The sequence below is a fragment of the Eubalaena glacialis genome, chromosome 6 (assembly GCF_028564815.1).
Source record: "Eubalaena glacialis isolate mEubGla1 chromosome 6, mEubGla1.1.hap2.+ XY, whole genome shotgun sequence".
NCBI classification, from domain to species: Eukaryota; Metazoa; Chordata; class Mammalia; order Artiodactyla; family Balaenidae; genus Eubalaena; species Eubalaena glacialis.
Window position 1 is genome coordinate 53,757,678 of NC_083721.1, and position 9,177 is coordinate 53,766,854.

The 9,177-nt window shown below is 40.6% G+C and overlaps 1 pseudogene; it reads right to left on the reverse strand.

Annotated features, from left to right (window-relative positions):
- Nucleotides 1-2,711: 2,711 nt before the first annotated feature.
- On the reverse strand, nucleotides 2,712-7,537 carry LOC133093283 (small ribosomal subunit protein uS19-like; annotated as a pseudogene).
- Between the last annotated feature and the right edge of the window lie 1,640 nt (nucleotides 7,538-9,177).

A 9,177-nucleotide genomic window follows, 5' to 3' on the forward strand; every position in this document is an offset into this window, starting at 1 on the left:
ATAGGGATTCCTTCAATAGGTAGCAATAAATAAATAAATGTCTAAATAATACCATAGGGATTCCTTCAATAGGTAGCAAATAAAAACTCTAAATGATAAAACACGGTATTTTATTTTAATTGACGGCATTTTTCTTGGTACATGAAATAATTGAGTCTTGCAATTGATGGCATTTTGAATCAATGAAATATAGTATGTGATAAATAAGTAAGCCAAGGACAAATCACAAAGAGTGATTTGCATTAGCTAGAGAGGTATAAGCAATACTTTCTTCAATGAATTTTTTATTCTACAGTCAAGAAAGCGATGATGTTGAACCTTTGAACCCTTCTTTGTAAGTGTCGAGTGTCCTTGGGCAAGTTATTTAACCTTTCATAAGCCCCAGGTTCTTCATTTGTAAAACAATGAAAATAATGCCTCTCATAAAAGATTGTGGTGAGAAATAAATGAGCACAAGAAGCCCAGTGTCTGGTCCCTAGAAAGCATTCACAAGTGACTGCCATTATTTTTATTTGTTTTTGTCTTCTCACTTCTGAGTCAGACATTCAAGGTCTTCAGAAGGCAGCTCAATGCCTGTTATTTCCCACAGGAACTGCTTGCTGCTCCTTTGTTCCTGTGGTTTGATCCCTGCTTTTAATGCTTTCCTCTCAGCCCTCCCTCCTCCTGTCAAACTTCAAAGTTCTGCTTACCATTCCAAATTCAACTCATTTGTCACTCTGTACTCCCTGTAAGCAGGTGGTTAAATGTGGATGCTTGAGTAGATTTAGTTGCAATTATCTAGGCAAACATCTCTTATAGGTTGTAATATGTAGTTCCTTTTGTATCACATCAGGACGCACGCGCCTGGTAGTCTCACTTTTAAAAAAAATTGTGGTAAATATACATAACATAAAATGTACCAGCACAACCATTTTTAAGTGTACAGTTCAGTAGTATTTATTCATTCACATTGTTATGCAACCATCAACACTATCCATCCCTACAACATTTTTCATCTTGTGAAACTAAAACTTTAAAACTATTAAAATATAACTCCCCACTCTCCCTTCCCCCAGGCCCTGGCTACCACCATTATACTTTCTGTCTTTATGATTTTGACTATCCTAAGTACAAGAGGAATCATACAATATTTGTCTTTTTGTGACTGGATTATTTCACTTAGCATTATATCCTCAAGTTTTATCCATCTTGTAGCAGAATTCCTTCCTTTTTAAGTATGAACAGTATTCCATTGTGTGTATATACTGCAATTTGCGCATCCATTCATCCTTCAGTGGACACTTAAGTTGCTTCCACATTTTAGCTATTGTGAATAATGCTGCTATGAACACGGGTGTACAGATATCTCTTCAAGACCCTGATTTCAATTTTTGGGGGGTTTATATCCAGAAGTGGGATTGCTGCATCATATGGTAATTTTATTTTTAAATTTTTGAGGAACTGCCACACTGTTTTCCACAACAGTTGTATCATTTTGCATGCCAACCAATAGTGCACAAGGGTAGCAACTTTTCCACAACATCACCAACACTTAAGTGTTAGTCTCACTTTAATGATGATTAGATTTGGGGATGCAGGGTACTTCTTATGAAGTTCCCTATTAACCTTTAACAAATGGTTGAATATCCATTAATGATCTTTTCCCAGTTCCATTGGTAACCTAGAGGTTGCAAATAATGATTTTCTAATTCTATCATTCTTTCAGCATGTATTAGAAAAGATTCTTCTATAAAGAACTTCACACATTAATTACTTAGTTACCCTAAAATAAAATGTGTACAGGAAAAGAACAGATGTCAGTTTTTAGAGAAATGACATTGGGTCTTATGAACTCCAAATGGTAACCAAGGAATATTTTTTTCTTAAGACTATTAATGAGCTAATGGGTTTTTATATATTGTGTGTGTTTCAATCTATGGTTGGCATTATTATTATTATTTTTTTTTCTGATGCTCACATTATCTTATTTTAGACCATTGGGGAGAGAGTCCTTTCCATTTGGTTTCTGTTTTCTCTTGATATGAGTACATTGGTCTAGATAAATTCCTTATTTCCTGTTTCAATAAGATGTCTCAGGTTCATCTTCCCATTATCTGCCCCAGGTCTGGCTATAAACAGTTGTTTCACGAAAAGTCCTAGAATATTTTAGTGGAAAATTATTTACAAACCACACAACTTCTCATTGCTACTAGGCCTTTTCTGTGGACAGAGTCAGGAAATGTAGGGGTTTTTTAAGAGAAAAAAAATGTTTCCAATTCAAATTTAAGACTGTAGGTTTATATTTAACTTGTTTTACTTTATATGTGTATCTTTTCTCCGTTTTCTCATGATGAAAACTCCTCCCTTAACTACCTTAATGTAATTACCTAGTTTTATCTTAAACACACCTTTTGTAGTTTTAAAATAACAATGTATTTACTACTAAAAGTAATCACTTGAAGTTATTTTTTTAACCTGAAGTAACTTTCATCTCTGTGTGGTTACATAATCAACAATTGAGTTCATTTGTTTTTTAATAAGAAATTAAAGTATTTGATTTTTTGTCATTCTGATATGTAAGATAGATATTTTAACTTACTGTTAATGTGATGTCCCTAATTTTGAGCAACATTAAGTATCTTTCGTATTTCTTTTTATGTGAAACAGTCACAGAACACTTTTTTTTTTTTTTTTTTTTTTTTGAGAAGGCTGTTCCTTTATTGGCTGTCAGGCTACTTGAGGGGGAAGAAGCACGGGAAGTGGGTGGTCCTGATGCCGGGCCCACCGTACTTCACAGGCCTGTAGGTGGTGGAGAACTCGCTCAGGTAGGGGCCCATCATCTCAGGCTTGATTTCCACCTGGCTGAAGCTCTTGCAGTCGTAGACGCCCCTCCCATGCTACGCACCATCTCAGGCAGGACGATTATGACCCTCAGGTGCAGCTCTACCGCGTCGGGCTTCTCGTGGGCGGCGCCTCGGTCTCGGTCTTGCGCAGCCGCTTTAGCCAGGAGTAGGCTTCCTCCGCAGCCCGGTTCCGCAGCCCCGCAGCCCCGCAGCCCCGCAGCCCCGCAGCCCCGCAGCCCCGCAGCCCCGCAGCCCCGCAGCCCCGCAGCCCCGCAGCCCCGCAGCCCCGCAGCCCCACGGCCCGAGATGCTGGTAGGCCAAGCAGGTGGTCGAGGTTCACGCCAAGGTAGGTGAACTTGCGGAAGGTCTGCTTCTTCTGCTCATTTTATTCTTGGGTTGTTGGCTTTTTCTTCTAAATTTTAGATACCCTTTATATTTTAGGGATATTGTATTAGCCAAGAGTCTCGAGAAGCAAAACCAATAGGAGAGAGAGAGAAAGAGAGAGACTCTGCCTTAGTTTAAGGAATTGGTTCGCATGATTGTGGGGACTTGCAAGTCTGAAATCTGTAGAGCAGGCTGGAAATTCCAGGCAGCGCTGTTGTTACAGTGTTCAGTCCAAAGTCTGCAGTATGGAAGTCTGCTGGCTGGAAACTTAGGCAAGGTTTTTATGCTGCGGTCTTGAGGCCAAATTGCCACTTTGAGAAACCTGTCTTTGCTTTTAAGGCCTTCAGCTGATTAGTCTCCACGCACAGTATGGAAACTGACCTGCTTTACTCGTCTACTGATTTCAGTGTTCATCACATCTAAAAATACCTTCACAGCAACGTCAAGACTGGCGTTTGATAAACAATTGGACACCATAGCCTAGCCAAGTTGACACGTAAAATTAATCATCACAGATACTAAGGATGTTTTCCTCAAGGGGTCAACTCTCCCTTAACATTATCTAAGCTCAAATCTTATGCATAATAAGTATTCAAATATTTGTTGAGTTAAATTGATAGCTAGTTACAGATATTAGCCATTTTTATGGAACCTAAGATGTCCAGTGAGAATTATTAAACTTAATTGGAGTCTTCTGTGCACTTCAATTGGAATATTAATTTATGTGAAGGTTATGAATAAATAACTTTGCATTAATTTTTTAATCATAGGACTGCAGTTAAGTGAAAACGTTTTACATATTCACAGAAACATTGGGTTTCTTTAAGAAATATCTGCCACAAGATATTTCCACAAAAGGAAACAACCTCTTAATTCTCAAATCTGCAGATATGTGGTTCTTCTATGGTGAATGAAAACATTTGAAAATCTGATAAAGAATTCCCACAAAATAGTCCATTTATGTGAATTTTGTCTCCCTGGAGCCACACTCAAGCCCCTTTTTCTCCTAGGAAATTTTTTTTTTTCCCTACTCTTTCATGCAAGTGGTCCCCACTAGCATTTTAAATTCCCTGCCTCCTGGCCACAGTGATGTTCTGATCAAGACAGAATGATCAGTGTCCTTTCCTGAGACTTCTTAACTTGGGAAGAGAGAGAACCAGTTCCTCTCTAGTATGGGTGATGTAATCGTCTGAATCCATGCCCCTCAATGTGTTTTCAAGAAGCTGGTCACCTGTGTAAAAGTGAATATGTTAAACAGAAACTAGGTTCCCCTCTTAGTGGGTGTTGAGGCGAAAGACAAAACCAAGCCAAAGATCGGGAGAAGGAAGGATTTATCATTACCTGCAGCAAGTAAGGAGAGCACCAGGGGTCTTTCCCAAAGCAGTGTCTCCCCGAACTGCAAAATTGGGGAAGTTCTAAGCTAAGGGAACATGCATACTCATGAAGGGGCTTGAGCAGAGAAGAATTCACCATAGCACTGGGGCAAAGGTGGCCAGCGTCCGGGCTTTAGTTGATTGAAGTCAGGAGGGTCAACGTCATCATTGCATCCTCCAGCTGGGTGGGGGGCTTAGTTCCTGCAGAACTCAGACTGTATCAGATTGTTAGGTAGATCCCTTAAGGAGGAACTAGGACTCTGTTTTATTGCTGAACTATTGTTTCTTGACTGCTTTTACTTCTTTCGTTCCTGCATTCCCTTACTTCCCTTAAGAACATTAGTTACTGAGACCTGTTCTAGGGCAAGCATAATGGCCAGGCTTAGATCACAAAACAGTTTAGGCCAAAATGTCTTATGTCAAGAAAGTCATGCCTGGTTGTCTTTCTCCAGGATCCCTCACCCTATCTGCTTACAGATAATGCCCATCTGAAGAAGAAACAGAGCCTCTAGGTGGAGCACCTTGGCTGTATTCCAAGCCCTGATTCCAGCTGTTCCCAAGCTACCCAGGCTTCTACCTGTACTTTCTTGATAGAATAAGCTGGTATGGGTTCAGTTTCTGTCACAACCCAGAGAGTCCTAACATACACAGATGCCCAGAAGTTTTGCACATTGTTTTCAGGGTATTCATGGGCTTCCTGAAGAAGCCCATCTTTGAACCTTTATCCATGATCCTCAAATATGAACCTCTGTTCAAAGCTATTCTTCAGTTCTGTGAACATTACTCTCTATATGATATTTACCCAGGAGAACACTAATTATCAAACTCTTTCACCTGGTAGCTTTCATGCACTTGATTAATCACATTCAACTCTCATAACCACAATTCAGTCAAGTAGACATCTTCATCCTTGTTTTATACCTAAAGACACTGAGGCTGGAAAGGTTAAATAACATTTTCTAAAGTGGTACAGCTAAACTAAATGTAGTGTTTTGTCTCAAATCTGGAGTTTTTCTCCTATACTAAAGTTGCTTTTAAGCATTATTGACTTTGTTTTAAATTGTTTTAAGTTACAACTTTGAAATTTGTCTTGAAAAATATATATATATAACTGAATTGGAAGAGGAAAGTAAGCACTCTTGGCAATATAAAAATGTTAATAATGGAAAGATGTATAAAATATGATTTAAAAGAAAGTTTTAGATTGCTTATTTCCATATTCACCTCACCTCAATTTTTAAATAAATAAGCTGTGATGAATAACTCTAGCCTTCTAGAGCATGCTGAAATCACAAAGTCCTTAGGAGAAAAGAGCCATCGTAATAAAAGTGTCATTATAAATAATTAGAAATGTCTATCACACATCCACCTTCAAAGGTTTGTAGAAAACAACTGGCATGTAACCAACCTGGATTAATCTTGCACTTCAGTTTAGTTTCTACAAGAATCTAGTTATCCCCGGGAGAGTGAAACTCGCAGAAGAAAACCGTGTGAACAAAGCCCACGACTATGTGGGAGGGCTTGGGTTTTCTCCTAAAGGCAAACACATAAATCCGCCCTTGCAAGTTTGAATTTCAGAAATAATTGAGACAGCGGGGCAATTATGCTCCCCATTGTCTCGGGGTGGAACAGCCTGCTCTTCCCAAGGAGGAACGGATCCACCATAGAGATAAACAAGCCCCTGCCTGGCCTCTGCGCACCTCCCCTGCCATTCCCAGCCCTTCTCTGGTCAAACAAGAGATTTTCCTTTTGATCTTTTTTGTCTTTTGAAAGACAAATCAGAAAATTTAAGAAGGACTGAGTAAAAAGAGACACCAGGAGGACTGTGGCTTAGCTGTGGCTTTATTGTAGCTGCTGTCCTAGATTTTGTCCTCTCTGCGAAGCAATCCCACAGCATCTACCTTCCCTTGGTTTACAAAAGGCTTCTGTGCTCCTTTGTGACTGGAATACATAGTCTCAGTGTTCTCAGCAGAGTTTTGAGGTTGTTCAGCATGTCTGTGATTCACAAGGCCTCCTGAGTGCCCTGGATCTGGTTAACTCCCAATTCCCTTACTCCAGGAATGAATATTTTCTGTGCTAACAGAATACTTGCCAGCTCAAAATGAGCTCTCCTTGAGTAGAGGGTGCTGTGATGTGACATCTTCCAGCTAACCTTGACTCCCAGGCTCCTCTCAGGCTTCTAAGCAGTTGGTGGAGGGAGCAGCCAGGAAGGAGGCCCATCTTCTCCTTCCTTTGTCATCCCTCACTGAACCTAATCAGGTGCTTTGAGCCCAGTGGGAGCCCAGGAAATGTTCTTATCTGTCAGGCTGCCTGTGGTCTCACAGAAGGTGGAACCATAGTGTCACTTCTTCCTGGGAAGGTGCCATCCTTCCCAAGCCATCACCAAGCACTGAAGCTTTGGGATTATACAGCTGGAGGCATTGCTGCAGCTACTTGCTCACAGATTGCTTCTCTCAAGTTGTGACAGGGCTGAGTTGAAATGGGCAAGAGGTTCGGAGTAAGTTTTTAACAAGGGGGATTAAGGAGATAGACTGTGGGGCTTCCCTGGTGGTGCAGTGGTTGAGAATCTGCCTGCCAATGCAGGGGACACGGGTTCGAGCCCTGGTCTGGAAAGATCCCACATGCCGCGGAGCGACTAGGCCCGTGAGCCACAATTACTGAGCCTGCGCGTCTGGAGCCTGTGCTCCGCAACAAGAGAGGCCGCGATAGTGAGAGGCCCGCGCACCGCGATGAAGAGTGGCCCCCGCTTGCCACAACTAGAGAAAGCCCTCGCACAGAAACGAAGACCCAACACAGCCATAAATAAAAAATAAATAAATAAATTTAAATAGCACTTGGCAAAAAAAAAAAAAAGTAGACTGAGCAAATCTGTATGAAAAAGAAAGACCCATTAAAAAGTTGAGTATCAACTACGTGCTACGCATTTTCCTTTCATGCATTCACGTCAGCATCAACCATTCTTTACCAGAATGCATTCTCTCCATTTCACAATTGAGAGAAGCGAGGCTTAACTAATATAGGTCCCATACAGGGAGATAATAAGGACTGTATCATACTGTAAAGCCCTTGCCTCCAAGATTACTCTGCCTCTTTGCAGAAGGGCTAGTACAGGAGTCACATTAGTATTCACTTCAAATCTCATGGCCAACTTCTAGGTGCCAAATAGAATGGGAAAGGATTCTGGAAGGAGATAAAGAAGTCATACAACAGCTTAACTCTAGAGAATGGCTAGAAATTTCCTGGGAGAAAAGTTGCAAAACAAACTTAGGAATATAATTGGCTTTCAAGATAAACATATAAACTGGGGCATTGTAGGTGGGCAATTATAATGAATGGGCTTTTCAGTGCTTTGTAAGCATGCAAAGTTGCTGGAAATGGGATAGTTAAGGATGTGATCACTCTTGTATCCATCCGGGACCAAATTCTGAATAGTTTGGCCACATTGGTTCACACACTGTATTAGGGATTTTCGCTCCTCCAGAGAAATGGTCAGCTGACTATGGGCAATAAAGCATCACTATCTGCTAACAGCATGTTCCAGGGGGCACTTGTGTGGCAGTCAACAGCAGCTGCTGCTCAGAAAGAGATAACAGGTTTCCATCAATCACTCAGTGTTGGAAGGAATATCGGGTGTACAACCCACTTATTCCCGTGCTGCATCCTCATGTCTGGAGTGGAGACTCTCACAGGAAATGTTTAGGAGGAAATCTCAGAAGACGTTGACATGTATCAATCACCACCTACTTCCTAGTTATTATACATTAATTCCTTACAACAATCCTGAGGTAAATGTTACTGCTCCATTTTACAGAGGAAGAAGTGGAGATTCAGGGAAGTTGAGTAAATAAGCCAAACTCTCGGTTGTTAGTAAGTGGTTTCAAACCCAGGCTGATGTGATCCCAAGATCAGCTCTTTACATTATATCACAACTGACTCATTATGCATAATTGTTAATACCTAGATTATGTGTTGCCTCAGAGCCAGACAGTAGCAGCAGCAGTAGTAACAGCAGTAGCAAATTTTATGAGATTTCCATGTGCAAGGCATTTTATAAAGTTTGGCTCATTTAATAATCAAAACAACCAAATGAGTTAAATTTTTTTTATTATGATTTGATAAATGAACTTTGTCATTCCTCCCCTTTGAGTTTGAAGTGGTGTGTGTGTGTGTGTGTGTGTGTGTGTTGGAAGGGGGAGGGATAGAGATGACTGCTTGGGCTAGTGTTCACAGCAGTGGAATGGGTCTGATGAACTCTAGGCTCCATCACTGGAAACTAAACAACAGGAGGCTATCTTTTTAACCAAAATTTGGGGTGTCAGTGAATCTATGGAGCTTTTCCAACTAGGCATGTCTTGCTTGTCGTGTAGGATATTGATAGTCAGTTGGGTTTATGCATATCATGGTCTTGCTCATTTTTTCCCCTACATTCTGGGCTACATGCATTAACTTAAGATTCTTTCTGACTACTACAGATTATTCCTTCTGGTGTTATCTTAGTCCTATATATACACTTTAGAATACATACATTTCTGAGCACCATTTTCTAAATAAACAGTACTCACTAAGCACATCCATACAAGCATTTGTATTGATAAGTG